General features: G+C 45.9%; 1 protein-coding gene and 1 non-coding gene across 3 annotated transcripts in view; both read right to left on the reverse strand.

The window, feature by feature from the left end:
- The window catches only part of LOC144170110 (uncharacterized), an 82,554-nt gene that overhangs the window by 26,844 nt on the left and 31,428 nt on the right, over nt 1-24,282 (reverse strand). The gene's annotated exons all lie outside the window — the stretch shown is intronic.
- On the reverse strand, nt 8,348-8,420 carry Trnat-ggu (transfer RNA threonine (anticodon GGU)). Its single transcript has one exon. It is a non-coding gene; the product is annotated as a tRNA-Thr (tRNA).

Raw genomic sequence — 24,282 nt, forward strand, 5'->3', positions numbered from 1 at the left:
TACGTGCAAGTCAGCGGAACGTCAATGGGAACTCGAATCGGACCTAACTACGCTAATATCTTTATGGCTCACCTCGAATCAAACTTTCTTGACACCCAAAATTTAAAGCCAATGTACTATAAAAGGTATATTGATGACATATTCATGATCTGGCAACACGGTGAGGCGGAACTCCTCACCTTCATTGAGGCATTTAATCTAGCCCATCCTAGTATTTCCCTTGCTCATTCCTATTCGGAACACAGTGTAAACTTTCTGGACGTCACCGTTACTACCTTCCAAGGTCGGCTTCAAACTAAACTGTATAGAAAACCGACAGACACGCGGCAGTATTTGCACTTCCGAAGTAGCCATGTCAGACACTGCAAGACAGCAATACCTTACAGCCAAGCCCACCGATTTAGGAGAATTTGCTCAAACCAAGCCGACTTTGACTCAAACTGTCGAGAACTCAAGACCTCCCTCCTGAATAAAAAATACCCGGAAAAAGTTATCGACGACGCTATTGTGCGAGCCAACCAATTAGACCGTAACGAAATCTGTAAGAAAAAAGCCCCGAACGGGAACCCGCAAACTAACTTAGTTTTAACCCACTCATCCTCCGCTCCAAGAGTGTCAACCGTGCTAAAAAAACATCACAATATCCTAATGCAAAGTGACCGCTTAAAAAGCATATTCCCCGAACCACCACGCGTTGTCTACCGGCGTAATAAGAATTTAGGTGACTTTCTTACTAACTCTCGTATCAACCGACCGGCAACTACTGGCTGCATGCCCTGCAATAAACCCCGATGTAAAGTATGCCCACACATGACCACTACACAGCGCGCCACCAGCACGGCTTCAGACTACTACGTAAATATAAAAGGTAACTTTAACTGTGACTCCGCTAATGTCGTATATCTTCTAGAGTGCACTGTTTGTAGGCAACAATATATCGGCCAAACTGAAACGCCCTTCCGAATACGGTTCAATAATCACCGCTCTCATGCAAAAAGCTGCCCTTATTTGCCCCTGTCAAGACATGTGAACAGTCCCGGGCATGCATTTGATCATCTTAAAGCAACGATTTTAGAATCCGCCTTCAAAACGCACCACGACCGCGAGGTTCGGGAATCTTATCTCATTTATAAGTTTGGGTCAGCCACACTTGGAATTAATGAAAGTTACGGAAAACTAACGTGCTTATCCCTCGAATAAAATTAGCGGCTTCATAATTTTTATAACTATGTTCATTATTCCTACCCTCGAGTTTGCCATCAGAATTCGCAGAAACTCTCCTAATACAGCAGCTTTGTTAGCTTAATGCGGCTCAACAATGCCATTTGTCCGGGAGAAGGAGGCCTCGTTCCCACCACCACTTAAGAATGTTTAACTCTTTGTGATCTATTCATGTTTAACCTTTTGTGACCCTACCTATTTCCTGTTCAATTGCTAGCTTCTGTGAAATGCTCTTTTGTGCCCCCTATCTATTCTCTTCATCCGCGGGGGGCACACCCATCTTCGCTTCCCCTAGAACCAGTCTCCCCAGCCACTGAATACCTTGCTGTATACTCTTCCCTTTCTTTACAAACCGCGGTTGACCATTTTCCCCCATTGTCTGAACTTGCAGCCCGCGCGGCATACGTTGACCCGTCATGGTGCAACCTTGAACGCTGCATTGTTAACACGACCCCTTTTTCTCTCTATTGCTCCCCCCCCCCTTTTTTTTTTTTGTTGTTGTTGTTTGTTCGTTGATGTTGTAACGTAGGCGTATCCTGACTGTATGCACACTCTCCATTTGCGAAACATTTTCCATTCCTTCTTACAGTTTTATGCAAACCTATATAAGAAATGTGTTCAATGTTTGCGACACCATAATCATGTAACTTTACTCTGATGAAGGCAAGTCCCATTGCCGCTACGTAAGTAAACATTGTTTGTTATTGTTCTTGCTGTGTATCCGACTCTTTACTTATACTATTTCTGCGCGCTTTGTGAGTTTATCTTTCTCTAGATTTATATATATATATATATATATATATATATATATATATATATATATATATATAAAGACAAGTCTCCTTGTCGAAACGTTGGCAGAGGTCTGAGGCCGCTACCTTCTCCAAAGTATTAATTATATATATATATATATATATGACATGGCTGCAAGTTCAGACAGTGCGGAAGACTAGACAAACGCGGTTTCAAAAGGAAGGAAAAAGTGTACAATAAGGTATTCAGCGGGTGGGGAGACTGGTTCGGACGGATCCATACAGGCATGAACGAAGAATGTGTTTTGGGTGTGCCCGCTGCGGATGGACAGAATAGATACAGTACACAAAAGAGCATTGCACAAGAGCTAATAACTCAACAGGAAATAGGTAGGGTCCACAGATCACAAAGAGTTAAACGTTTCTAAGTGTGTGTGTGGGGGGGGGGGGGGGGGGGACACGTTGTTGAGTCGCATTAGGTTAATAAAGTTGCTGTATTTGGGGAGCTTCTGCGAATTCTGAAGGTAAACTCAAGGGTAGGAATAATGAAGAATGTGATAAAAATTATGAAGTCGCCAATTTTAATCGAGGGATAAGCACGTTAGTTTTCTGTCACTTTCATTAATATCAAGCGTCGCTGACCCAAACTTATAAATGAGATAAGATTCCCGAACCACGGGGTCGTGGAGGGTTTTGAAAGCGGATTCTAAAAGCCGTGCTTTAAGATGTTCAAATGCATGATCGGGACCATTTACATGTCTTGACAGGGGCAAATAAGGGCAACTTTTTGCATGAGAGTGGTGATTATTGAACCGTATTCGGAAGGGCGTTTCAGTTTGGCCGATATATTGCTGCCTTCAAACAGTGCACTCTAGAAGGTATACGACATTAGCGGAGTCACAGTTAAAGTTACCCTTTATATTTACGTAGTAGTCTGAAGCCGTGCTGGTGGCACGCTGTGTAGTGGTCATGCGTGGGCATACTTTAAATCGAGGTTTATTACAGGGCATGCAACCAGTAGTTTCCCGTCGGCTGATACGAGAGTTAGTAAGAAAGTCACCTAAATTCTTATTACGCCGGTAGACAACGCGTGGTGGTTCGGGGAATATGCTTTTTAAGCGTTCACTCTGATATAGGATATTGTGATGTTTTCTTAGTACGGTTAACACTCTTGGAGCGGAGGCTGAGTGGGTTAGAACTAAGTTTGTTTGCGGGTTAACGTTCCGGGCTTTTTAAAGACGATAGTCTTTCTTGGGCTACTTAAACCCAGAAATTTTGGTCTGTCTGTATGTCTGTATGTCTGTCTGTCCGTCTGTCTGTCTGTGACTCGATTCAGCCACCCGGCCAAAACAAAACAATGCCTGCGCAATAGTCTTATATAGTCACAGCTAAATCTACCCGTCTATGTCCGGTGTATTGTTCACACTTGTCAATATTATTGAAGCAGAACAAGACATTACGCAAATATGAGACAACAAATCAATACAGAAGTGATATTTGCAGTGTTCCTTTATAAAAAAATCAAACATGCTTGACTTTTGCGAAATTAAATACTTCATCAACTGCAGAAAAAGAATTCACTCCGCCGTCGCTTGCTGTCGCCCGCGCCACTATAGCTTCTGGCGCCATTTTAAGAAATCAACCGGCAACAGTTACGCAAGGTTCCACTAAATAGGTTCCACGTTCTGCTTGCAACGCACGTGGAGTATGGAAACGCGGTTCTATAAACGTTGAAGTAGGGCGCCTCGATTAACGCGCGTCTTCGCCGTACGGCAGCGTTCGCACCGAGACACCTGGTTTGGAGCAGTGGAACGCAGGAAATTTAAAATGATTTAAGCAAACCTTTGGCGTCTTTACCAAAGAGGAGCAACATGAGAGGTGAGCGGGAAAACGAAGGGAGGCATTTACTTCGCAAAGGCCGATAAAGACTATCGTCTTTTGACGGCATTTGCAACGAAAGGAGCAGATATGCGGCCAATTTTTTCTTACAGATTTCGCTACGGTTTAATTGGTTGGCTCGCACAATAGCGTCGTCGAAAGCTTGTTCCGGGTATTTCTTATTCAGGAGGGCGGTCTTGAGTTCTCGAAAATTTCAGTCAAAATCGGCTTGGTTCGTGCTAATTCTCTTAAAACAGTAGGCTTGGCTGTAAGGTATTGCTGTCTTACAGTGTCTGACATGGCTACTTCGGAAGTGCAAATACTGCCGCGTGTCTGTCGGTTTTCTATACAGTTTAGTTTGAAGCCGACCTAGGGAAGTAGTAACGGGGACGTCCAGAAAGTTTACACTGTGTTCCGAATAGGAATGAGCAAAGGAAATAGTAGGATGGGCGAGGTTAAATGCCTCAATGAAGGTAAGGAGCTCCGTGTCACCATCCTGCCAGATCAAGAATCTCCTTACCGTCAATATACCTCTTATAGTACAGTGGCTTTACATTTTGAGTGTCAGGAAGGTTTGATTCGAGGGGAGCCATAAAGAAATTGGTGTAGTTGGGTCCGATTCGAGTTCCCATTAACGTTCCGCTGACTTGCACGTAATGAACTCCGTCAAACTCAAAATTGTTAAGTTCAAGAATACGCCTAAGGAAAGTTTGGAGAGTAGAAGAATCGATAGGTTTGTCGCACGATGACTGTTCATACGCAAGCGATACAGCGGTTATGCCATCTTCATGGGGGATGTTAGTATACAGAGACCCAACATCGAGGGTGACTAGGAGGCAGTTATCAGGAATTTCAATTTTTGAGATGTCTGAGAGAAAATCATTGGTATCCTTAATGAAGAAGGGAAAGCTGGTTGGAATGTCGCAAACGAGATTACAGACATGGCGCGAGAGGTTTTCGGTAACAGTGCCAATGCTAGAAACAATGGGGCACCCTGGGTTGTTCACCTTGTGAATTTTAGGCAGAAGATAGAATTTACCGGCTATTGGGCTTAAAGGGATCAAGGAACGAGCCGTGGTTTCATTTATTGTTTAATTTTTTAACAAGCTCAGCTAGTTTATCTCTGACGATTTGCTGATAGTCTTGAGTGGGATCACTGGGTAGTGCTTTGTAGAACGTCGATACCGATAGTTGCTTATTGGCCTCGTTAACACAGTCGGTTTTGTCAAGGATCACGATGGCGCCTCCCTTATCGGCAGGTTTAATAATTAAGTCGGGACAGCTTGCGAGTTCCTCTACGGCTTTCTTTTGGTTGGTAGTCATGTTATGGTAAAAAGAGATTTGTGTTTAGTATGCTTTTCGCGCATCGCGTTGAACGGATTTCATGAACATGTTGAGGCAACTATCACTCTGTGTGGGAGGGGTTCAGTGCTTATAGCTAGGTAGGGTGCTGCGGGTTTCTTCCTCCTCCGCAGAGTGAGCGTAGAAGTATACTCGTAGCCTCATGTATCTGGCGATACCTTCTTTGTTATTGTTCTTGCTGTGTATCCGACTCTTTACTTATACTATATATATATATATATATATATATATATATATATACAGTCGAACACGGATATATCGAACTCCAAGGGGATCGTGAAATAATTCGATATATCGATAATTCGATATATAAAATCCGCCTATCTGAAGATTATCTGACCACTCCGCACATCACTGAGAGTTTTCTAAAGTCGTGGAAAACGGTAGCTCACCGTTTCGACCCTCCAAGCACGGAATATCCGAACCGCAGCATGATGACCACCGCACTTTATTTATCATTGAAATGTCTTTGAGCTTCGCTTGTTTTTTTCTCCTGCGTCGTAAAGTCTGCGCTGTACACTGCGCTGTAAAATCAACGCTATACACTGTGCCCCAACAGAGGCGAATAACGCTGACGTAACCTAGGCTGCAGTAGGCGGTTGGGAACGTTGTCAGGCACTGAGTGCCGTTATCTTCAGTATCCGAACCGAACACCTGCACCATCTGGAGGCGTGCAACGAAGTCGCTTTGCGCCCGACACGCTCCGGAATAGCCGGGGCGGGTTGTGCTGCATTCGCCTTCACGTCAACGTCGATGCGTGCATCGCCCTTAAAACAACTGCGAGGAATTCCGAACGCCTTTTCAAACATCTTTTCAGCAGCCTGCACCTGACGAATTCCCGCCTTCGTTGCTCCGAAATGAATGCCTTGGACAAAACAAACATACAACGCCGCATCGGTCCCCCTGCAAGAGCCACCAAACAGCTCATTCTCTGAAAAAGAGTGCTTCCGGTCAATTTCTTTTGCTCCTTTATGTCCTTTCGCCCCAACCACTATCCGCGTTCTAGCTATCATGGACCAGCCCCTCGTGCTAGCGTGAAAACAGCTGGTGAAGGCCATCGAGGCGGCATAATGCCGCGGACGCCGTCTCTGTCTCACCAAGCCAGGCAGCTCCTGCGATGAGTCAACATTTTCATCAGCTCCACCCCATCAGAGGAAGCAAACTTTCAGGGGCACCTTCGGCGCGGAATTCGATATATCGAATTTGCCCGTGATCAGGAGTTCGATACACGCGCACAACAGCCCTATACTTTTGCATGGGATTTTCAAGGGGATGTTCGCGCTGTTCGATGTAAACAATAATTCGATATATCCGTGTTCAATTGTATATATATATATATATATATATATATATATATATATATATATATATATATATATATATATATATATATATATATATATATATATATATATATATATATATATATATATATATATATATATATATATAGTCGTACCTCGTTATAACGACGTAGAAGCAGGGTACTAAATTAGGTCGTTATATCCGATATTTGTTGTAACAGGTGAGGTAAACCTCGCCTCTAACAAATCGATAATCTGGCTCACGCAAGAATCCTACATAATCCTACATAATAATTAGGCTTCGAACCCGCTGTACACGGGGTAATCCTTAGGTGTCTCGTTTTGGCATTTCAAACTAAATGGACCGGAACATGGCAATGTGAAATTACAACAAGAACAAAGTACGTTTGACAAAACAGGCCTGCGTCCTAATTTATTCAAAGAAGGATGTGATCTTCGCCTGGCGGCTATTCACAGCACTGCCGGATAAAGCTTTCCACAGTGTCCCCGCACGAAAGGGCCTTTTCTACTTCTGTCCTTTTACAAACTGTTATCTTCTATATTTTATATTTTGCTTTTGAAACTAGCTATCGAGTTTAAAGCCTCCCATGAACAAAATATTTCTTTGTTATAGCCTATATCGGGCGCGGCTCTGGCGGTTTTGGTTTCTTTATAAAAAGAATAAGTGTCCCTTAAATAAAGCGTGACCAACCAAAGTCCATAATTAGTTCGCTATAGCCGATTACTCGCTATATCAGTGTTCGTTATAACAAGGCCCGACTCTGTGTGTGTATGTATGTATGTGTATAGACATATGTGTATATGTATGTATGTATATCACCATCATCATCATCATCATCAGCCTATCTACGCCCACTGCAGGGCAAAGGCCTCTCCCATTAATCTCCAATTATCCCGGTCCCGTGCTAACTGCGACCAATTTAACACCGCAGACTTCTTGATCTCATCTGCCCGTCTAACCTTCTGCAGCCCCCTGCTACGCTTGCCTTCTCTAGGTATCCACTCTGTTACTCTTAATGACCAACGGTCATCTTGCCTTCGCATTACATGCCCTGCCCACGTCTATTTCTTCTTCTCGATTTCTACTAATATGTCCTTAACACGCGTTTGTTCCCTGATCCACTTCGCTCTCTTCTCGTCCCTTAATGTTACACCTATCATCTTCCGTTCGATTGGTCGCTGAGTCGTCCTCAATTTAAGTTGAACTCTCTGAGTGAGCCTCGTAGTTTCTACCCCGTAGGTGAGAAACTTGGAGGCTCACTAAGAGGTAGGAGTATGTATATTAAATATATATATAGTATAAGTAAAGAGTCGGATACACAGCAAGAACAATAACAAACAATGTTTACTTACGTAGCGGCAACGGGACTTGCCTTCATCAGAGTAAAGTTACATGATTTTGCTGTCATGTAACTGTCATGTAAGCAAAATCATGTAACTTTACTCTGATGAAGGCAAGTCCCGTTGCCGCTACGTAAGTAAACATTGTTTGTTATTGTTCTTGCTGTGTATCCGACTCTTTACTTAAACTATTTCGGCGCGCTTTGTGAGTTTATCTTTCTCTCTCTCTCTCTCTCTCTCTCTCTCTCTCTATATATATATATATATATATATATATATATATATATATATATATATATATATATATATATATCGAATCAGAAAGTGGGAAATGAGGGGCTCCGTGAAATAAGACAGAAAATAAGGGTTGGCAGTCAAGAAAACCTTGGAAAGCAAAGGGGAGGTTGTGGTAGGTTATAGAAAGAGATGAAGAATTTTTTTAGTCGGAAAGAAAGTGGTGAAAAAATGCCCGCCGGGTGGGATCCGAACCCACGACCTCCAGAATACCGGTCTGGTGCGATAACCACTACGCTACCGGCGGGGCTGTTTCCCCAGCACTTTCTCGGGTATTTATGTTGAGGTATGTTTTGTTTCCTGCACTTGGGGGTGGTAGCCAGCACCACTTTCTTTTCGACTCAAAAAATTCTTCATCTGTTTCTATGACCCACCACAACCTCCCCTTTGCTTTCCGAGGTTTTCTTGACTGCCAACCTTTATTTTCTGTCTTATTTCACGGAGCCCCGCATTTTCCATTTCCCAGTCACTGCTTGGTCAAATTTAAGAAGGGGGTTGCTCGCGCCCGGCAAGAACATGACTGCCAGAACAGAGGCCCTCGCTATGCATGTAGCGAATCAGAATAGGAAATGAGGGACTCGTTGAAAATAAGACAGAAATAAGAATTGGCAGTCAAGAAGACCTCGGAAACCAAAGGGGACGATGTAGTAGCTCAAGATAAAGAATTTGGAAAATAAGAAAGTGGAGAAAAAATCCCCGCCAGGTGGGCATTTGCGCGTGGAACGAACAAATTAACAAATATAGAAACCTGCACAGTACGACACAGCGCAGGGAATTTAGAATTCCGTGGGCCGTCCAAGTGTAGACCAAGCTGCACTCTACAGTAACGCCCATTCTTTGTAAATTTATCGGCTCGTAATCCCCCCATCTTCCGCCCACTCCTCTCTTGCTCCCTAGACAGTGCGCATATCCTCCTAGACTCCCGCTCCCCCTCCTTCCTGAGATCCTTGCTATCCTCATGCTCAGCACACTGCGTCTGTAGAAAACCCATCTCACTTTCGATTTATTTACGGAGTTCCGTCTTTACATGAAGGGCGAAAGAGCTACACTCTACCGAAAGTAGCCTGTGTTGGTCATTGCTTTTCCGGTTCTAAAGCCGGAACTCGAGCCGGAAAACATTTGGATTAGACGGCCAGCCGGAACTCGGATACAACATATCCGAATCGAGAGCAAGAACTTCGAAATCTAATTCTGAGTGTTTGCTTCGCTCTCAAGGAATCCGCGCCAGGCTGTTCCGGAGAAAAAGAAAGGGCGTCTTTGTTGATCCCACTCCCACTAAGCCTCGTTCTTCGTCATGATCTAATCTCTCAGGTGCGACTAGGCCGTACAAGTGTCTTTGAGTGCTCTCTAACTTCAGAATAGGGGGACGACTAGTGATGGAAAAGGTCACAACGAGTTTGGGTGGTGAAATGTTAAGTGCGAAGTTTAAAGTTTAGGTGTTGAAAGGTATAAGTAAATTGTAAAAACCTCATAAGCGTTGACGGTGGTGGCCATCATCTCTAGAAAAACACATACATACACGCAACATATTTATTTTGTCTCTATACTGGCCTGGAAAAGGGTGTCTTTGGGCAACTAATCTACTCAAAATGAATATCCAAGTCATGATACGTATACGTTTGAGGTCCGAATCATGTATTGAACGGCTTTCGACATTGGTGGTGACCGCACGCGAATAGCACACAGACACAGACACAGACCCGGTACATTCGTTTTGCAACGCCTCGCACGACAAAACACCTCACGCTTCAAGACGCGTAGAGCATCCAGAGTTTTAACGCGAAAGTGTTTTATTCCTGGATTCACGGAGATATCACTTACGTCATATCCGTCACGGAAGTGACACCAGTACAACGAAGCAAGCGGCCTGTAAAGGGTGCACCCCTGCACACAGAGTTTTCTTGCGGGGAAGCAACCTTTAATACTAAAAAGTACTGTACACTTCGGGTTGTTCGTTTGCGGGTTTTATATTTTAACACGAAAGTGTTTTTGCCGGGATACACCATGATTTCACTGACGTCATATCCGTCACGGAAAGGACGCCAGTACACCTTTGCCGAAACGACCCGCCAACAGGACGTCGCTCGCCAAGCACACTCACAAGACAACCACTGTCCCGCAAATAATGCTCAGCTGCAGATTTCGCTGCACATTTCACTTTTGTGTTTTACCGATTCCTATGACAGAGGAATCAACCACAGTTTTTTTTTTAATCACACATATAAAATACACGTGGTCCTTGTCATATAAGCTTCATTTAACATGTCCATTTCGCGTTCCCGCGTCGGGGCCTCTGACGTGCACAGAAACGAACGCCCTAGACCCGCCTTGTGCATGTCATGTGTCACATCCGGGTCATCTGTTTTCAGCCAATGTGGGCTAAGGTAGCTAACTGGGTCACTTTTTTGATGATTTTTGAAATGTAAAAACCAATGGAAACGACGCTACACACAGGAGAGAAAAACACACGGATCCAGTGGCCATCCGTGTGCTTTTCTCTTCAATGTGCAGCGCCTTTCCACTGGTTTTTAAACTTATAAACAATCAGGACTCGCTCGAAGTGAACACTCAGAAAGGACACGTGGACAAAACGCGGAATTCCGCATCTGGGGCCACTTATAGAGTTTAACACAGTGTTAAACATACGGGTCTGCTTTCAAAGTATGCATTTCCTCTCCCCATTTTTTTCTACCTCACCATCACTTCCAGCTCCTATACAAGGCGAACGGCGGTGCCAAAGGTGTATTTGTTTACTCTATTTCTTGATCGAATTCCCATTCCCCTCAGCCTTTTTTATGAAACTTCTAAGATACGATTTAACCCTCTTTTAAAAGCTCGGTGATTCGAACACCGGAGAAGCTGAATTAAAACCTTTCTGTCCAAAGTCAACTTCTGAAACTTTACATGTTCTTCATCATAAATCACTTATATGCAGTGCTTGGGTCGTAAAATACACCCCGTGAGCTTATCTGTACAGCTTCTAAAGCAAGATTACGCTCCGCCGCTCTTGGCCCGTGCTCATTATTAGGCAGAAGCACAAGTTTATAAGGTTTCTCGAACGCACATGTCCACGGCTTCTAAAGCCAACAGGCTCATCCCTCATATCAAAGGAATTCGTGTTCAACATCTCATAACTGAGCAGCTTTTGTGTATCGCTCCTAACGGACCTGTCGTGAATGCTAAATGGTATTTGCGTGTTGTCTCTACGTTGTGCGCTAGTACAATGAAACAATGTTTTGAGTAATGCTTCAGTTTCTTCGCTGCGTGGTTCTTGAAGATACTGTTACACCCTACCAAATAAAGTGAATAAATCGAAATTGCCTCTTTTTTTTGTTTTATTAGCAGAATATGCCGGTAATTGTTAGGCAGAACAGTCGAGCGCCGTTAATGTAATAGTGCCGCCGCCGAGCGGTTATTTCACTGGAATGTCAAGAGTTTCACTGTAGCATTTATGATACGAAATCATATATGAAGTTAAAAGCGAGCAGAGTAATACACGAGAAATTTAAAAAACAAAAAAAAGCTTTATTTGATGTGCATATGACAGCCTGATTATGCCAAAAGTACTTTTCTTTCATTTTTCTACAGATATCTTCTTGTGGACGCGTTCTCCGAATAAACCAGGACAGGTTCTTCGTTTCCACAAGCCTTTGGAAGCAAACTGCGACCATTCTTTTCTCACTCTTCCCGCGCCCCGTCCTTCCACACACTCTTCCCTATCCCCTGTTCCCTTCCTTTCCCTCAATCCCCTTCCTCCCGCAACACTGTCCTTCCGCTTTTCCTCTCTCTCGTTCTTTCTCTATACATCTCCCATCCCTTCCCTTTCCCATCCCTATCTATCTCCGGGTAACGTCATCCACTCGTACACCACGCGACCCCCCAGTCAATCACAGGTGACCCATGCGTGGATCACTAGTTGGTCCTCGGGGTCACTAGCAATGGACCTTTTTCTACCTGATGATGATGATGATGATGATCATTATTAGTGGCTCTCCTTTTGAATAGGGACGCCGGTTGTCAGCAACCGACTTGCCTGTGAAATCTAATAATCTAATAAATTTACCTCCCCCCCAGCTCCCCCTCACCCCTGTTTTAAACTCTTATCACTCCTTCCCCCTTTTTCCTCCCCCGCGGTTCTAAATTCTCATCCGTATGATTACTCCCACTACGTACGGATCTCTTCCCTACTTTTCCTCCACCACCATTCCAGCCGCCTCTTCATTGCCTCTATGGCCCTGAAGTTGCGGCTCTCCCTCACTCCAAATCCTAAAGCGTCCTCCAACGTCGTTTTCCCATCGCCCCGCAGCGGTCGTATTTCTGTGCAGTCTCTTGCAATATGATCTATGGTTTCCCGATCTCTGCCGCAGCATACACGTTTCATCTTGTTGCCTGTATATACCCGTGTATGCCCGGGTTCTCAGACACCCCACCCGTGCTTCAAAGAGCAATACACTGCCTCTCGTACTGCCATAGGAACCTCCCTTCCTGATTTCTAGTTTATCTGTCCTATAAGTCTCCAGAGTTGTTTTCGCTTCCATTCTCTATGTCCAATTCATCGTCTCTGCTGCCTTTGCCTGCTTTTAAACTGTTCTCCTACCGACCTTCCGTACCGCTTGGTCAGCTGTCTGGTCCGCCACCTCCACCGCGTGTCTATGCTCCTCAGATACAGTACTTAGACACTCTCGCGGGCCATTTTTCGTCCTCCATGCCACGAAGTCACTCTCAAACTTTATTTTGCTTTGCGCTTCCTTTGCGTCGAAAGAAGACCAGCCCATACCCCCCTGTGCCGCTTCGTTTGTAGTTTTGCTAGGTTCCCCTAAGGTCAGTCTGCCTACCGCCCTCTGATTTACCTCCAGGCCCGCTTGGGCCTCTGGTTTCATGCACAGAACCGAATTTTCGAATGTCGATCCCGGTACCATGACCCCACTCCAGGCTCCACTTACCGCCCCGTATTTGCTGTAGCCCCACAGTGCTCTATGGTTCTTTATAGCCGCGTTCCGTCTTCCTTTCGTCTTAAAGGAGCACTGACACCAATTTTCGGCGTTAATATTATTGCACAGTTCGCTTCCTTCACTCAACATAATACCCTGGCTGAAATATGAGCGGCCTGCGACGCGAAGAACGTAGTTCAATCGGATCTCATTTATCGCGCCGACGGAGCAGCGCGCGGAGCGGCACTCAGCAAATGGACATCAGCGCGACGTCAATCCAAGAGCGGAAAAGAAGTGACGCGACAGCGCTCGTCAAAAACTCGTGACGTCCCTTCACGCGCGCGACCCCACGAGCGGCGAGCGGGCGCAACACCCTCTCAAGCGGGCGCCGGTGACGTCCGCACAAAGCGGTGACGTCTGTCCGGGAGTCTGTCATATGCGCCGTTCGGGATGAAAGCGCGGGAATTTGAAACAAACGATTTTCAGGCCGTTCAATGTAATTAACTATCGCGCGCTGAAGTATTTGAAGGGCTGTTTCGGGTTCGCCAGACCATTAAGCATCGATAAAAACAATAAAAGTGGAACATGAAATTTTCGTGTCAGTGCTCCTTTAAGGTGAACCTCATGCGCTTGCGTAATTATCCGGTTATCCGCCATCAACAGTATGTCGTCTGCATACATTAATCTTTCCACCACCTGCCCATTTTTCATGTATGATAAGTCGAATTCCAGCGTACTGCCCTCTACCTCCCTTTCTAACCCCGCCACGTAGATCGGAACAATCCTTGTTTTAAACCCTTGTAGGTGTATACAGGCCTATTATACGTTACCCCTTCCCACACTGTTTGCACTTGGTTCTACCGGAATAGTTCCCTCAGCAAGTTAATAAATTCTGCCCCCACTCCCTCGTCCCCCAGGATATTACATAGCCGCTCCCTGTCTTGCGCAGTTGAGGAAGCCGTCCCAGGCGCCACGCATGGTTTTAGTTTGAGATAAATTGCTCAATAGCAGTCGTAGCGCCGACCTGTCGGCCGTTCTAGAGTGTTTTACGCGAAGTGGGGTGGCAAACTGACTTTGAAGATCTGCCAGCCATTGCCGCTGGTGAGTTGGAGCGGCATTTACGACTCCACGCAAGCTGGTCCGGCATGCAAACGGCAGATGCGGCGTGGGTGGAACTTTCCCAAAAATCTTAAGCCACAGCTGCCTTTTGAGCGGTTCGTGCAGTATACCGCAGCGCACGAATGGGGCATCCCGCAGAATGCAGGTGCCCCTTCGGAAACACTGCGCACGTGCGTCGCCTCTCGATAGCGACATAGCGATTAAAACAGCACACGATGAACTACGCGCACCCAGGCAAAAGCGAACAGCGTTAAAGTGAAAACGCTAAAGCGAAAAATGATGAAAATAGAGAAAAAAAGACAAAGATTGCAGAGCTCAGGAAATAGAGCAGCACTTAGCTGGCTCAGCGTTCGTAACGGTCTAATCCAATATGACGTCATTTTATTTATACTTTGCCCCAAAATGACGGATCGGTCGGTGGGAGCGAGAGTAGCGCATCCGCAGAGCGCTACTGGAAAAAAGTCCGTTGACTAGTTTCTGGTTACTCGTTTGTGACGCACCCATGTGTCACGTGGCCAACCAGTCACCCATGGGTGGTGAGCTCATTGTTAGGTATACTGGCCCACAAGTTACCCGGCTCACTAGTAACATTACTGACCGGTTCGGGTGACAGACAGACAGACGAACATTTTGGCGTTTGAGTAGCCCAAGACTATTGTCTTTAAAGTTCACCGTGAAATCAACCTTCTCTAGACAGTCGTTCACCCCGCGGCGGTTCTGCAGACGGCAACACGCGGCTTTAGCAACTCGCATTCCTTGTTTTTTCACGATCATTTTTATCCCAAGGTCTTTGTACCGATGTTATTTTTTTTTCTTTCTTAAAATGCAAAAACGAAAGCGTACTGCGTTGGCGTCTCCTTAGTTAAAGCCTTGAAGAAGCACCAATTTACCTACCTCCGCCCACCCCGCCACAATTTCGCCATTCCGATGCAAACGTAAAACTCACCGGCCGAGCGCCGCGCTTTCCCAAATCCCCCGTTTACGAGCGCCAGGACGGACTCCCAATAAACTTTCAGGGAACGCGTTCCAGTGACGGGAACATCTAATGAAAAAGAATGCACAGACATTCTGGCCCTCCCCTGCGCTTTCTAGCGATGCTAGGCAAGCTGAATGCGACACACGAAGACCGGGCCTTTTCGAGACCGTGCGTTTTCACCGCCCTTTGGGGACGGATGTCATTCGGCTGGCCCCTCTCGGACAGCCGGCCACGCCAGCCTTGTTTGCGACACAGAGGATTATTCTGTCAACGTCGCTGCCGAATTCGTCGTAAATGGCAGTGAAACGTTCCGCAATGAGGCCCCTCTTTCAGCTGAAACTGGTCGTTGAACTGCATCATACCTATAGCACTGTTATTGCGAAGTAAGGATTGGGAGCGTTTCAAATCAACCACTCCACTGTGTTCGATCGCCGCCATTTTTTTTTTTTGTGGTTTTTGCTTACATCGAAGCTATCTATGGCCAGGGTAAACCGTCTGCGTGTAAGCGAGCAGAAAACCCTCCACGAATGAAGTGCGCGTGCGCGAAAGAAACCGAGTGCGAGTGGCGCCAAGCCACAAGGGGATACGGAACGTCGAGGTCTTCTCGCGACGCGCTGGCTGCGAAATGCGCCACGCATTTTTGGCGAGCTACAAAGGGAAAGAGAGCACTCTCGCAGCGCACCTAACGTTGGTACAAAGAAAGACGCCGCTGGAAACGGCGGGATGCGACTACGCGGCGGTGAGAAACGAGAGCGCGCCCGTGCTGCCGTTCGTATCCGTCGCTGTCGGGCCTATCCGGCGGCCTGAAAAGCAGAACGGGGCCGCGACGCTGAGCGCAAGTGTCAACGTCGTGCCGATCCGGTGGCGCAGGATAAAGAGCAGACCCGCGATGCCGAGCTCAAGAGACGGAGGCGAGACGGCAGCGACGACGCTGCAACAACAACAACAAAAAAAAATTCACGCATCTCCACGAAGTGAATCATGACGAGTGGGCGAAGCACTGGGGATCGTACTTACTGTAAATGACCCGTGGCATTTCCCACTCGCGCATGCAAATGAGTGACAACGCGTGTGTGCAGTATATGCAATTTCTATCCAATCCGATCCGATACAATTCAATTTAATCCAATCCAATTCAAACCATTTCAGTCAAATCCAATCCAACGCTCCTCGCGCATTCGCAACACTGTGTACACGGACGCCAAACCCCGGACAAAGCGAGGTCCTAAAGTGCTTCGCCCCTAAAAGTAATCTAAAATGTGATGCAAATGTAGTCGTACTGTCGTGTCGTCAATACAGCTTCTCTGGCCAACCAACTCCACAGAGAAAAATGGCTGATGAATTTTTATTCTATCATCGCACTTGGTGTTCTCGTTAGGCGTTCCTTGTGTACAACAGTACCGTCAGATTGTATAGGGGTGGGGTAGCATCGCTGCCGGCATGCATGTAATGGCGCCAGGTGCAGGACGTTTTGAGATTGCTGGTGCTGTAAAAAGCAACTTTATTGAGGCATTAGAGCATCACGATGAGCCTTTTAATCTGAATGTAGGGGGTTAAAATGAGGACGGTGTTAACCAGATCTATATGTAACAATTGTTGCCCCTTTGAAGCGTGCACTATTTATTAAATGGTTACCGAGGTTAGATTGTCTGCAATAAGCTTAAGCCGAGAATAATTACAATGAGTGCAGGATACCCTAAGTAAGTGACGAGTTTTTATACGGAACGAAAGAACAGTTTGCGTTGCCATTAAGCACGTTTGTACCTTGAAAAAAAGTAACGCCAAATTGCCTCCTCGGCGGTTGGGCGGCATGCGTGAAACGTTACCCGCGACGTTACGTTTGGCTTGCGGTTTTCCGCTTGCTTAGCTTTACGGCTACACGTTCTCTCACACAATACAACTGCTGAACAGGCAAGTTGGCGTTAGTTAAATTTAATTAATGCCGAATTGCTTACTGACGGTCGTGTTTGTCGGCTTGGACAGTTTGACCCATCCAGTTCTGTCCAATTGAATACAAGACATTCCCATTGCCCCGCCCACCTCGGCTCGTTCCTTTCCTCAGCCTTAGATTTTACCCTCTCCATTCTTCGCGTTACTACTACACTGGCAACTTTCGATGTGCAGTTACCCTGCCCAAATCCTACAAGCACTAGGGTCTTGCCCGCACAAAATGTGCCACATGGGCCCGTCCCCTCCAAACTGTAATTTGGTGTCACGCGCAGATATTCCACGCCACCGAACAAACAACGCGCTTCGAAAAGCTTGCGTTGTCCCGCTTTGGGTGCTTGCATTAGAATTTTCTCCCTCAGCCCGTAATTAACTACGGGGTGAAGCCAGGGCACGTTGCTGCCGAGTTCGAATAATCTGAAAATGACGAAGTATAACTTAAAATAAAAATGAAGCTATGTGGCACAAAACTACAGCTGCTAATTGATCATGCAATTCATCATGTGCACAACTATACAGGCGCACGTAATCTGTGCGTGACAAGAAGCCCCCCTCTTTTTGAAATTATCGCGCTCATGCAGGCAATGTACGCGGACACTCACTAACTACGCTTGTCATCTGATAATGACGTCTCATAATTACTTTCCTGTCGCAAGCGAAGCACCAAGCTTTGGCACGGATTCTACAGCTGCTCTCTCTTCGACGATCGGTCATTTTGCAGAGCCCTTGAAAAAAGAGATAATAAAAATTAAAAGGTCATCAGGATCCCGCCACTGTATCGTAATACTTTTTTGTTCTGCTTGTTTAATTCTTGACTGAATTTTCACTGTTTTCTTTCTTTGTTCAGCTTTTTTTTCCTTCATCATACTTGCCTTCATTTTTGTAGTGTGGCCCCGAAATTAAATCCTGCGTACGCCACCTTATATACAGAAGCCCTATAATGCATGAAAGCCAAACTATGGTGAGCGCAAGCGCCTTGAGAGATTGAGAGAGTGGAAGAAGGAGAGGGGAAGAGAGAACTTTAATAAGAGCTCGAGAGGACATGTGCGTGGTCGGGACTCCCTCCGCTACAAAAGTCCTGTGTGGCCTCCAGTCTTCGCTCTTAGCGTTAGCACTAGCTGCGTGACGGGGAAAAAGGGGTCACTTCCTCAGTGCTCGCATTAGGGGCTGGGGATAGGGGGAATATTAGGGTTTATTTCCGGTTCCCAGACTGTTCTTCGCACTGAACGCAGAGGGTGGTCGAAGAAACTGGGTCGGATGGCGTGCAGTCGTTTCAAGATTTCCCCTTCTTATTCTGTAAACTGATCGATGAGACTTGAGGGTATAGTTGTCTCGTCAGTCACTGGCGTTGCGTAATGTTTGGGTATGTGATCATTGGTTGCCAGGCCCTCTCCGACAGTTCTTGTCGTGCGCGGTGGACGAGTCCTTAGACATGGACGTGTGCCGTATGGTTGCCGCGAAGAGCAAAGCGCGCCGGGTCCGTACTGCGGCGGTCATCGGAGGTGGACTCGCAGCGCTTTCCTTTATACTATACCTGCTTCGTGTGCTAGGCAGACTGCTTGAGAGTCGGTAATAATTACTTTTTGAAGTACCAAGAACCGGCGATTAGTGTACAGCTATAATAAAAGTGCAAACAGACAGCCCGATGGAATCACCGCATCTGAATGCCAGGGGGCCCGCTTTTGAAGTGTTAAAATAAAGACAAAAAATAAGGCGCGATCCCCGCAAATGTTATACGAACTACAGCAGTAATATTTGAGAAAGTTCAAATGCACCTTCGTTTAACGACAACGATGGTTGAAACGATCAGCTTTCTCGTTAGGGATTCGTCCGCTCTGGTGGGGACGCGGACTTTTATCGTTGATCGAGCTATCTTCATTTCAGATCAGTCCGTGTACCTGGCATCACTCAATCGCTAGCCCGTATTCTTCGTAAATGTGTGCGCGCGCTTCTCACGCACCAACGAAAAGACAGAAACGAACTTTAATGAACGTAAGAGACCGAGTACAAAAAGAAAAATTTCGCGAAGTCATCTATAAATTGTCATGCGTGGACTGTTACAAGGTCTGCATTGAAATATCGGGCAATTTTCTGCAGCGGCTCAAGCAACATTGCTGGCTGGACTTTGCGTCGTTGGAATTTGGACTTTAATAATTGACGGTTTGAGCTTTCATCGTTTCGGCTTTGACTTTGCTTTCGCCATTTCCTTTCGCCTCTTGTTGAGAAAGCTTCGCGTTTGAACCATCGTTGTCGTTAGACAAAGGGACGTTTGAACTTTTTCGTCAGGCTTTAAGTGCCGCTTCTAAACTGCTTGGACCGTGTCAGAATGACGCACGACGTATTTGCAGTACATTTTCTCCCTGATACTGCGGTGTCTTTGCTGTCTGTGGAAGCAGCCCGAAGCCCGCGGGGTTTCCTCAAAGAAGTGGTTGATACGTTTCGCTTCTTACGGGCTCGATTTAGCCTTAAATACTTATTTAATGCTTCGCGCGAGTCTATTTCCGATGCCCTGGTTTCTGGACTTTTTTCCCACACCTTTATATCGTGTTCCCTACCTCCAGTGTCCGTACCAGGATGTCCGCAATGGAGTGTGTAAAATGTGTGTTCCGCCAGGTGTTAAAACATTTTTCTCTAAATTACACACTGGCAGTACGCTCCCTGTTGAAACTTGGATGAAAGACGGGGGTCTGTTTATAGCTTGGTCGACAGACTGTCGGCTATGTTCTCTACCAGAGACAATTGATCACTGTTTTGTAGATTGCAGAGAAGCTGTCTTTTTCTGGGACATTTTACAGCGAACTCTCAGAAAAGGCATGTATATTACGCCTTTCTCAATCGACTATCCTGGTGAGCCACTTTATGACATGTTTGTGTTGATTGGTTTAGACTGTGGCGATAGGCATGCTGAGCCACCAAGATCAACAAAGTCATATTTCCGAGAAACTGCGGCCTTTGTACATAGTGTGTATAATTCGCTTGACCAACCAACTGACTGGTTCCCTCTTTTGAACGCTTGTGTGTGTTTGCCTGAATTTTGATGCATTTGTGCTTCTCATAACTTCAGTGCATTCTTTTGCTTGCTTGACTATGTAGACCCCGTACTGTCACGTCTGAGCGTATTCTCCTATGTAATAAAGAAAAAAAAGTCGGAATGACGCACTCGGATAGACGCCGTCTTCACAACACGAGAAACCCAGGTTCGATTCCAACCAAGGCATGCGTTTTTTTTTTTTTTTTCTTGGGGCGCTTGAAGTGCTTTTGCTTATCGTTATCATCGTTTTTTTTTTTAACCCATTGTGTGAAGTTTGCTTTCCTGCCGTGCGTTTTGGTGATGGAATGGTCGCTATCAATGGTTCGTAGAAAGCTTCGCTTTAACCGTTACGCGATTACAATAATTCTCAATGGACAATATATTCGTGTGGTAAGTTATGAACTTGCAGCATTAAAATGAGGGTTAAAAAACGGGCGTGTAAATGTGTCATGGGGGCACATGGCTATTCTAAGGTATCTATTCTAAGGTATCTATTCTAAGGTATCTATTCTAAGGTAACTGGCACTTCCGTTTTTGGTAAATTAAGTGTGTGGAAAGATCTAATGTGACTTGTGCACGTTGGATCGGTATAGAGCTGCAGCGGCATGCATTTCTGTGTTCATACTTCTCAATGCGCCAAAATCTACAAACCATGACTATTTCACTTCTGCATTAGGTCTTAAAACAGGCCACAAAACTGGAATGGAAAGCTTGAAATAATAGCTTGTTATTACCTTGCACTGACCCCGTAGCTCCCTGCGATTATGTGACTTATTACCTCTTTTTTTTTTTCTGATCACCTAACATAGCTTAGGGAAAACGCGCATGCTGGACAGGTATGTTGCACTGAAGGTAATCTCTAAATCGCACTTCAGTCAAACAATTTCTCTAAAACGTTCAATAACAGTTATTAATAGTACTGTTTAATTTGCTCGCACGCGTAATTCCAGTTACTCATTACACTTTATATTCTTGGTGTTGTGATCTTTAAATGGTTCTCTTATCTATCGTCCTATGTACGCGTATTAAATACCCTCAAAGAGAAAAATGAACTCGTTCTCGGGTGGTTGTGATTCTCGGTTCAGAAGCAGAGGGGGTCTGAGTTCACTTCCCCGTATACTTCGGCGGTTCATGTCGAAATAATTTTACTGTTCAGACCTGTGCTGCACAGCGCATGCGCCGTGAAGCCGATGTCGGACACACGGCGATGCCCTCACGGCCGCGTACACGCGGAGGCAAGCTGCAGACAGACGTCGAGGAACGAAGGTTCCCCCTATATTTAACTGAAAATACTATTGAAAATACCTGGAGGCTCACTAAGAGGGTTCAACTTAAATTGAGAACGACTCAGCGTGCAATGGAGCGGAAAATGATAGGTGTAACATTAAGGGACAAGAAGAGAGCGGAGTGGGTCAGGGAACAAACACGTGTTAAGGACATATTAGTAGAGATTAAGAAAAAGATATGGACGTGGGCAGGGCATGTAATGCGAAGGCAAGATAACCGCTGGTCATTAAGGGTAACAGAGTGGATCCCTAGAGAAGGCAAGCGTTGCAGGGGGCGGCAGAAAGTTAGATGGGCAGATGAGATCAAGAAGTTTGCGGGGATAAATAGGTCACAGTTGGCACAGGACCGAGGTAATTGGAGAATAATGGGAGAGGCCTTTGCCCTGCAGTGGGCGTAGATAGGCTGATGATGATGATGATGATGATGATGATGATGATGACGACGACGACGACGACGATGATGATGATGATGATGATGATGATGATGATGATGATGATGATGATGATGATGACGACTATTTCCAGCTGTCACTGTAAAACTGAGCCTGGGAAATAAGCGTCTATTCCGGCAAAAGCACCGCGCAGTGGCCAGTAGAGGGACGCTGAGAAATTTTTCGGTCGACAGCCGTGATTGGCGACAGAAATTCGCGTAATGGAAGCTCGTCGGATCGTGCTTACGCCTGAAAAACTCTTCAACTCTAATTTACTTAACACGCAAGCCGCTTAAACAACAGTATTAACTGTCATCTATAGAAAGGAAACATGTATGCTCAGGATTGCGGAGAGGTTCGGTTGCTGCTGTGAAGGCGAGCTCCAGAACGTGCGGAAGGGATCGCGCTTCAGTGAAATCGATCGATGGTGGGTTGGAAGGGATAGCAGAAGCTTGTGCCCACGGAGCCGTCTAGCAAGCTTTACACGAAATGATCGCGCTAGCTGGATGTGCCGGACATTTATCAAACCAGGGACGCCGTCAAAACCAACGTTGTCAAAACATTCAATGCGAAGGGGACAAAAAATTGACGCAGCAAACCACGCTGTGCCTATTTGAAGTCTACAACCCAGGTTCTCGCAAACTACAAAAGTATTACATCAGGTCAAAAATATCTCAAAAGGCATAGCAACAGGTGGCTGCGGTGGTAATCGCGGCCATGTAATATACAATATTGTTTACAAGGGCTACATATATCGAATGTGGCTATTCAGTAGTATGGAGTACTTTATTTCTATTTTTTAGTCACTACTAAGTTAAACTAAAACCGAACATGCCCAGTTGAAAGAAACGCAAGGCGAAACAATGCGCTGAAAGAGCCGGAGTTGCTTTCCTAATTATCCACGTTGACATCATTGATATGGCGAGACTCTTGCAGTAACACCATGGCTTTTACGTTTGATAGGGAGCCCAATCATATTTCCTTATAACATCTCTCTCAGTTGCTAACATGAAGAGCACGGATTTTTAAAAATTAAATCTTGAATTTGTCTTTGCTCAACGCCTGCAATCGTTAAAAGGCAGCCATGTAAAACAAACTCATTGCCACCCTGACAAGTCTTGTTTTCTAGGCATGCAACTTTAGCGACCAACATTTAATGAAAATATAGCGTGGCTGCACGCGGGAAGGAGAATTGATTTTCATACACAGAAGTTTTCGTATAAAGCAAGAATAAATCAATAACCTGTGTACCCAAATAAACGACGCAAAGCCCTTACAGTGGCAGCCTTACTGCCAATATCGCAGGCTTCTGTAAGGTTCCCAATGGGCGTATGTTGTGTCTTAATGTATGCCAGGGATCCTGGAAAAACTCACTAGAAAATGAGTTGAAAGCGTTGAGTCATTTCAAACTCGCATGCAGGCAAAACGAGTTGCCAGTTTGATACGCATTTTTCCTTCCCTCCGTGCGGTGCCGAGTCCAGTTTCGCCCCTAGTTGAGGACCGCTTGGTAGAGAAAATACAACCTTTTAGTGTATATATTGTGAATCGAAGATAAGACGTATTGTCTCTGACGAGATCAGTGATGAGCATTTCTACTTTCAGCAAAAACAGCAAACAAATCGCTCCGCGAAATTTCGGCCAAAAATGCTTAGCTCTCAATGCATCGTTGAGATCATCATCACCAGCCTATCTACGCCCACTGTAGGGCAAAGGCCTCTCCCATTGATCTCCAATTATCTGGGTCCTGTGCTAGCTGCGACCAATTTATCCCCGCAAACTTCTTGATCTCATCTGCCCGTCTAACTTTCTGCCGCCCCCTGTCACGCTTGCCTTCTCTAGAGATTGTTACGAATCGGCCCGCGCCGCCGTACTTTCCCGCATCACTCCTCGGCTGCGCGGCGAAGCCACTGCGTGCGCCTTTGAAATCAGGCGCCACCGTGTCGGTGACTCATACTTTCAAACTTCGACGGTTGCCGGCCCGGCGAGGCACGTCGCAACCCGCCCAAGGAAACAGAGGCCCCGCGATCGCAGCGGAGTCCCCTCTCTCGGACTCAACGTGCGCCGAGGCTACGGACTGTCACGAACTCAGGAAAGAGCGTTGTGTGTGTCTGTGAAGTGCGTAGAGTGCGCAAATTGTAGAGGGAGGGCTGTTTTGACCGTTACTGCTTTTATGTATAAATAGACCGCCACAAGCGCTGTAACCCATTCCTGTTTGAGCAGCGAATCCATGCTGTCACTCTGCTCGAGTCCTGTATTGTAAACTCGCCCGTCGGGGCATTGTTCCAATTGTTCTTTGGCTTCGGCTCACCTCTCGCTATGAAGTAAACAGTTACGTTAGCCTACGGCTTCTGGACTTCTTCACGGCTGCAACAGCGGCAAGCCGCTCGC

The sequence above is a fragment of the Haemaphysalis longicornis genome, unplaced genomic scaffold, assembly GCF_048455015.1.
Source record: "Haemaphysalis longicornis isolate Haplotype H1 unplaced genomic scaffold, Haemaphysalis longicornis Haplotype H1 scaffold_2, whole genome shotgun sequence".
Lineage (NCBI taxonomy): Eukaryota > Metazoa > Arthropoda > Arachnida > Ixodida > Ixodidae > Haemaphysalis > Haemaphysalis longicornis.